The 7,877-nt window shown below is 41.3% G+C and overlaps 2 pseudogenes; both read right to left on the bottom strand.

Annotated features, from left to right (window-relative positions):
- Positions 1 to 2,421: 2,421 nt before the first annotated feature.
- LOC124965760 (transcriptional adapter 2-alpha-like) lies at positions 2,422 to 4,409 on the bottom strand (annotated as a pseudogene).
- Positions 4,410 to 5,583: 1,174 nt separating this feature from the next.
- LOC124965865 (kelch-like protein 8) lies at positions 5,584 to 7,529 on the bottom strand (annotated as a pseudogene).
- Between the last annotated feature and the right edge of the window lie 348 nt (positions 7,530 to 7,877).

The raw sequence follows: 7,877 nt of genomic DNA, 5'->3' as shown, positions 1-7,877 counted from the left end.
ATTTTATTTCATCTTCAAATCTGAAGGTAGGTTTTGCTGGGTATAGGATTCTTGGTTGGCAACCATGTTCTTTCAGAGCTTGAAATATGTTGTTCCATGCCCTTCTAGCTTTTAGAGTCTGGACTGAGAAATCGCTGCTATCCATATTGGTTTCCCCCTATATGTAATCTGATGCTTTTCTTTCACAGCCTTCAAAATCCTATCTTTATTTTCTAAGTTAGGCATTTTCATTATAATGTGCCTTGGTGTGGATCTGTTGTGATTTTGTGCATTTGGTGTTCTGTAAGCCTCTTGTATTTGATTTTCCATTTCATTCTTCAAGTTTGGGAAATTTTCTGGTATTATTTCATTGAATAGGTTGTTCATTCCTTTGGTTTGTATCTCTGTGCCTTCCTCAATCCCGATAATTCTTAAATTTGGTCTTTCATGATGTCCCATAGTTCTTGGAGATTCTGTTTATGATTTCTTACCATCTTGTCTGTTTGGGCAACTTTATTTTCAAGATTAAAAATTTTGTCTTCATTGTCTGAGGTTCTGTCTTCCAAGTGGTCTAGTCTTTTGGTGATGCTTTCCATTGAATTTTTTATTTGGTTTATTGTTTCCTTCATTTCAAGGATTTTCGTTTTTTTTTTTTTTTTGAAAATCTCTCTTTGTTGAAATGATCTTTTGCTTCCTGAAGTTGCTCTTTTAATTGCTTATTGGTATAATCATTCATTGCCTGCATTTGCTGTCTTATCTCATCCTTTGCTTCACAAATCATTTTAATTATGTGTAATCTGAGGTTCTTTTTTGACATTTCTTCTACCATACTGTCACTGGATTCTATTAATATAGAATCTAGTTTTGTTTGGATCACTTTCTTCCATTGTTATTTCATGTTCTTCATGTATCTTCCTCTCTAGCAGTGCAGATCTGGGGTATTGCAGTTTCCCCCCTCTTGGCTTACAGTGATCCTCTGGATTTTCAAAACCTTTTCTTTAAGGGGGAGATCAATATTAGCAGTGCCCATTACAGACAATATGCAATCCAAAACCAAATGACCCCTATGAGGATGTTAACAATATTGTCATAATAAACAGAATGAGTTCAATTATTATCTTCAGTATGACAAATAGATTTGCAATAAGGTCTACAGTTTCTAATGGAGGAAAAAGAGGATGTGAAGGGTTGTAGGATGTAGCTGTTAATGGTATAAGAAAAGAATATATCGGAGTTCTAGATCTTGGAAAGAGTGAAAGTATAATCAAAAGAATTTGGTTGTTAGCATTCAAAAAGGGAGAAAGAGACTCTGAGGGAACAGGTAAACAAAAGGAAAAGAGAGTGAGAAAAGTAAAGAAATAAAAACTTAAAATTTTTCAATAAGGAGAAAAGAAACCTACACTATAACAGTCATATAGTATTCAAACCTCGCAGTCTTCAGTAGCCTGATGTCAGAGATACCTGACAAGAGCTTCCAGTCTCCAGCAGGCATCTCAGGATGGGATTTGCCCCACCTAAAGATGGGAGATATGGCTTCCAGGATTACCCAAGATGGTCACTCTGGCTTCCGAATGTGTTGGCAAATGGGGAGCTGGAGCTCAGGGTGTGGGCGTGGTTGGTTGGAGGTCCTGCAGGTGGGGTGTTGTCGGTCTCGTTTCATGATCCTGGAGGCGGGGTGCAATCAGTTGGTTTGGAGGTCCTGGTGGTAGGGCTCAGTCAGTCGGTCTGAGGGTCCTGTTGGCGCAGGGAGCAGTCAGTCGATGTGAGGGCCCCAGAGGCAGGGAGTGATTGGTTGGGCTGAGGGATCCTGGAGATGGGGCTCAGTCAGTCCGGCCAGGGGTCCTACAAGTCCTGGCTATTGTCTCAAAATGGCAGCAGCCATTGTAACCAAACCTGCAGGTACTGTGACAGTGAACTTCCAGGCAACAGCAGGCAGCTGCTCCACTGGTGGTCTGTGATCAGTCTGCTAACTGCTGTCGGACAATCGGGAGGTGAACCTCGAGAGGTGGGTGATGGGTAGGTGAAAGGTAGGCAATGGACAGGCTAAAAGCAGGCAAATTGCAGATGGTAGACGCCTGATAGTGAGCAATCTGCACTCAAAAAGTAGTCGATATGCTGGCAGATTGCAAGTGATCGCAGTAGACAAATGGGGTAAACAGCAGGAGATTGATAAGCTGCAAAAACTGCCTCACCAAGAAACAGATATCCTCTGCTTGAAACCCGAGTTATGGAGCTACAAGGAACACAGCCTCCCTCTAGTCTGCCATCTTGGATCCTCTCCTAAAATTGCCATTTTTATTCCCTTGTGTACAGCTACTATGATATTGAAGAATCCACTAATCTACCTTCCATTCCCCAGATGGATAAAACAAATTGATTTAAAAGATGTTAAAAATGTAGTTAATTAAAAGAAAAGAAAATGAGGTAGGAAGGTAGAAAATGTTAGAATGAATGTTGAAAAAGTGGAAGAGAGAAAGCAGAGGAGAGCATGTGAAAGCATCTAAACATGGAGAAAGAGAAAGTGCTTTTTCCGGAATAGACCAAGAAAGAGAAGTCCAATTCAGTTTTTAAGGCTTCAGTCAGCTGTGTGCCCAGCAGCTCATGGAGGCACACACCATCATGGGAGTACACCCAGTTTTTCCCAGTCCAATCATAATGCTTGGGTCCACTTGAGGGAGATGATAACCATATTTGCTTGTTTGGGGTCTGCTTGTTGATCACATAGGTTCCTAGTTCTCCACCCAGTTTAACTTTTAAGACACCACCCCCAAAGGGGACATCATAGTCCTTGAGTGTACAGGGCTTGTCTGCAAGGTCTTCAAAAAACTTTGCTAAGGCATCCAGTGTTTCCTCTGCTCGTCTTTCATAGGCAGTTTCGTCTAGAGAGCCTGGGTTGCCCAAAGTTCTTGAGTCCTCAGAGGCATCCAATAGACACTCTGCTTTTTGACATTCAGAATTTGATTGAGGTAGTAGACGTTCACACTGGCTCTGCCAGGCGCTTGGGCCACAGCAGTTCCCATGCGCAGCCCACGGCGGCCACAAAACGGGGTGAGTTCCACCGGGCGAGGTGCACTGGTGTGGGACTGGGCCAGGCAAGAGACCAGCAGCTGGGCGGCACCAGAACGTCCACATGCTGCTCCAGTCCACGGCCCACTCCACCCTCCCCCACATCTATCTTGACGAGTGCTCTTGCCTGTGCCAGTCTCAAGCCTCCTTGCTTGTTACATTCATTCAAAAAAGCAGATTTGTATTCTAAATAGGCTCCAGGAACCAACCTCACCATTTGATAGAGCTCCTTTTCTCTTACATTCAGCTTTTCCATGCCAGAGAGGCCAGTGAGATTCAAGGGTGGTGCACTCCCTCTACCTGAATTTGAAGACATTGAAATGGAAGGAGTCAGCCCAGAATCAGTTTCAGCCTGCCGACAGAGCCACTGTTGGCATGCACTACTGTCCTGGATGTACTGGAGAACTTCAGAGAGCATGGTGAGTTTAAGGCGCTCTTCTTCTCTTGTCTTCTTTAGGTGATTGTACATCCTGGCACTACAGAAATTGGTAATGCCTGCTGTCCTATATTCCTGGAGCCTCTTGATTTCCCTTTGAAGTTCAAGTTCCAATACATGACTTTGAATGAACTTATCATATTCCACTGGACCCAAAATCCTTGCAGATCACCTCATTGTTTCATAAAGGTCTTGAACCTCTTTGGAATAATGCTGTTCCACTAATTGAAACTTTCTAAGGTTGATTAATCCACAATCTTTTAATAATTTTTTTCATCTTTGTCTCTCCTTTAACCTTGAATGATAAATATCCACCACAGCCATCTTCAGAGCGTGTAAAATGTCCGAGTCATCTTCAACAAAATCAGTGTCTCTCAAGCTCCATTCTGCATAATTGTCAAACTCCTCGATGAAATTTGCTTGAGCTGGCATGTATCCTGCCATGTCCTGAGAAAGCAAGGGGTCAGAGGTATGTCGAGGAGGATCATCTGCAGAGTGAAATGGAATCAGCAGTTTTTGCCTCCTCTGTTTGTTTCAGGTTTAGCAGGGTAGATGCAAACCGAGGATTATTGATGAAATGCTTCATGTAATGTTTCTCACACTCCTCCTTTGTCTTGGTGCACATCTGATTAGCTACATTCTGCCAATTTCTAAAGCAGTAATCCATCACAGCTTCTAAAAGCACTATTTCTTCTTGAGAAGTCCATCTGGGGTCAAGAACTGGAAAGTCAGAAGTCATTATTTTGCAAGTATGATCACTTTGATGTTTCTTGTACTCAAATCCTTGAGTGAAACACTGCAAGCGGAGAAAAAAAGGAAGTGGCCCACATTCAGCACACTTAATATAAGGCTCCATGAGGTAAGAGGAACAGCCTCTGCAAGGTGGCTTATCAGAGGGATCACTGCTAAAGGAATCCAAATGGTCCATTCCCTAATTGGCAAAGACTGCTGCTTTTATCTTTCTCTGTGCAGAGCTTCTTCAAGATCTCAGAACTGACCAACACATACAAACCTTGATGTCCCCCTCACCTCGTCTGCAACCTCTGCTCCAAGTAGATGCTTGTCGTGTACGCAGCCCAACAACATGTTTTATTGGTTAATGATGGACTTGTACTAATCAACCAACTACAGTTTTTAAAGGATTTTTGTAAAAGAAAAATGCATTTATTTTTTGAAAATAAATAAATGCAAAAATAAATGCAGATCTGTGTGATTAGAAAAACCAGGAAGATTGCAAATAACAAAAGAGGAAGATAATAAATCCTGGGTTCAAAATCAAACCAAAGAAGAAAGTTAAAGATATTTTCAGATTCCTTACTGAGAAGTCATTTAACCTACACCATTCCTCAAGGTCTCACAACTGGGCACTAGAATAATATTAGATCTAAAGTCTTCTTAAATAGTTCCTGTGATTCACTTTTTGCATGAGATGGGAGAACAAAACAAAACAAAATAAAACAAAACTGTAAGCTCTTGTGAATGGAATTCACACAGCTAAGTCTTTTGGCATCCTATCAATCAAACTGAAATTAAGGGATTTTTACAGCACTCATAGCTTCCAAGAATAGAGATAAATAAAAAGACAAAAACATTTTCTACTTTTGTAAATATCCAAGAAATTGAAAAATCAATACCTAGAAAAAAAAGCAAGGCATAAATTCATCAGCACCAAGTAGAAGTGATCTTCAAGTGGAACAGATCTCATATTGTGTAGATGAACAGAAAAACTCACACTACCTAATGTTAATGCCTTTAGGCAAAAGGAAAGGTAAAACTCAACCAATTACATTTTGATTCATCCTAACAGAGATTTTTCAAACTTTTGGTACTACTATAAACATCTTCCAGAGTAGATATGGTTTCACGTTAGACTGTCTTCCTCCCTACTCTATTTGCTAAAGTACAAAGTATGAAATTTAACTTTATGATTAATAATTCTTCAGCTATCATTCCAAAAGTTGTGGTTATTCATAACACAACAGTTAACCTTTAAATAAGACTCTAAATATAGTTAAAATTCAAAGGGGATCATTATCCAAATCTTAGTTGTCTTTCTTGCCTATCAAGATTTATGATTAAATTGTTGGTGGCTAGAACTCAAATCACATACAGTTAACCACATTATTGGATCCATGACCCACATCTCACATCTGGCTACTTAAACAGGCACATGCAGCTATGCCTGCTCCAGCTCTGCAGTGACATACAGATGCAACAAGTTCCCACCTGTTCAGCACCAGATCAAATACTTCTATTGTATTAAATATGCATTGCCATTATGACCACCAAATACAAAGATTTTTCCCATCTCTGTTGCAATCCCTATTCCACCCCTGGGAGTAGTAAGTACTGCCACATAATCCCGCTTGTTGCTTCAAGGGTCATGTTGCTAAGAGGAGAAGTATCAACAAAACCATCAGGAACACATACGCAACCATGAAGCTCACTAACTCCATTGCTTCTATCCACTTATCCAGATGTGGATCATATCTCTCTACACTAGATAAAGAAGCCACCCCATCATTGCCTCCTACTGCATAAAGATAGTTTATTAGAGCCACAGAGCCAATTCCTCCAAGGGGAGTGTTCTTTGGTGCCACTGTACTCCATTGATCAGATTCTATTTCATATCTGTCCACATCGTTAAAGCAAGCATTATCATCTAACCCTCCAATTGCATAAATTGGTCCTCCTAAGGAAGCCAAGGAAATTCCTTGCCTCTTTGTGTTCATTGATGCCTTCATCATCCATTTATTAGTGAGAGGATCAAACACCTCCATGCTACCTAAATTTTCATTTCCATCATGTCCACCTACTGCATACATTATACCTTCCACAGAGATTGCACCCACATGTCACCTTTGGCTATTCATTTCTGGTCCAAAGAATCAACCTTTTTTGTTGATAGAATAGCATTCAATACTTCAAAAGGGGTCACCAGATCCACCTCAACCACCTACACAAAGCAGCACACCAGCAGTATGCTTCCTTGGGGTAGTCTGAACTGAGTATTTATAGTCAGGTACTGCTCTGCTACTCAAATGAAGGTGGTAGTTTCTTGTTTTATCCAATAAACATCTACATTTTAGATTCTGCTTGACAATCTGCTCTTTTGCCACAACATCCATAAGAAAATCAACAGGTAATAATTTCAGATGAACCTGTGCCAGTGTTTCATCCAACCATTTGGAATGATGTTGAGGACTGGCAAGGTCAATTGATGGCCACACTGTAGACCTGCTTTTCATTTTCAATATTTAAATAAATAGAGGGCAAAAGCATATGGAGGTGCTTCACACTCCACGACTTCAGTAAAACGTTCACAGGCATATTGATCCGCCATGTCCACTAAGTCTCTTCAGTTGTGACTTTCGGCAAAGGCTCTTACTGCCAGGCAATTGGAGGAATGAAAATGTAATTTCATGTATTCACAACAAGCTCTGGGGACCAGTTCCACCTGCAGAATACAGGCTGAATTTAAGAGAGGCTGGGCATTGTCAACAAAGTGAGTCGCGAAGACTAGACAAACTTTACCAAGCTTTCTATTGCATCACCATCAAAACCTCTGATCTCAATCAGTGCTTGTTGGGCTTCAGCCATTTCAGAGAAAAACATGGCTCTGAAATAGGGACTAACACGAGCTGGAGAGATTAGCTTTGAGTCAACCTTTAGTGTGACTTCAGAGTTCTCCATTTTCATAAAATCGAAGAAGAGAACCATGAAAATAAAGATGAAAATAACCACATGAACCACAAGCTTCATGTGGTTCAAAATGAAGGAATCTTCTTCATCACAATTATTACCTAAAGATCTATTCTACAGTTGCTGGTGCTGCTGACTTTTCCCCTTAGGGAAGTGATTTTTTTTTTAATTTTTTTCAGTTGTAGATAGACACTACCTTTTAATTAATTAATTAATTAATTTTTATGTGGTGCTGCGGCTCAAACCCAGCGCCCCACACATGCGAGGCAAGTGTTCCACACAGCCACAACCCCAGCCCGGTGAAGTGATTCTTAACTTGTTTCCCATTCGTAGATTCTGAAGCCATTTGTCTCAAGCATCCCATTTATCTTTTTGTGTTTTAAGGTAAGAAGATAGACCATAGAAGCAGCCACTAAACTTCAAACATTTTCCAAATTCATTCAATTGCCATGGTACGGTTTGCTCGTCCTGGTTTCTCCGCTCGGTCGTCCCAGTAACGCCCAGGCTGCAGCCTGACAGGCGGCTCCTGGCTCCAGTACCTCCTGGACGTATGGGCGGCCTGCACGTTGGGTCCCAGCAACCCGCAGACGTGCTTCTCCATCTCCACCCCACGGAGCCCAGGTCTGCACACCTTGTCTTCTCTCCTCAGCCCCTAAGAACCGTGGCGTCTGGGGCGCGCCAAGTAAAACTTTTT

The sequence above is a fragment of the Sciurus carolinensis genome, chromosome 15, assembly GCF_902686445.1.
Source record: "Sciurus carolinensis chromosome 15, mSciCar1.2, whole genome shotgun sequence".
Taxonomy (NCBI): domain Eukaryota; kingdom Metazoa; phylum Chordata; class Mammalia; order Rodentia; family Sciuridae; genus Sciurus; species Sciurus carolinensis.
Note: the sequence above shows the minus strand (reverse complement) of the source record. Positions and strands in the feature narration are given on the sequence as shown.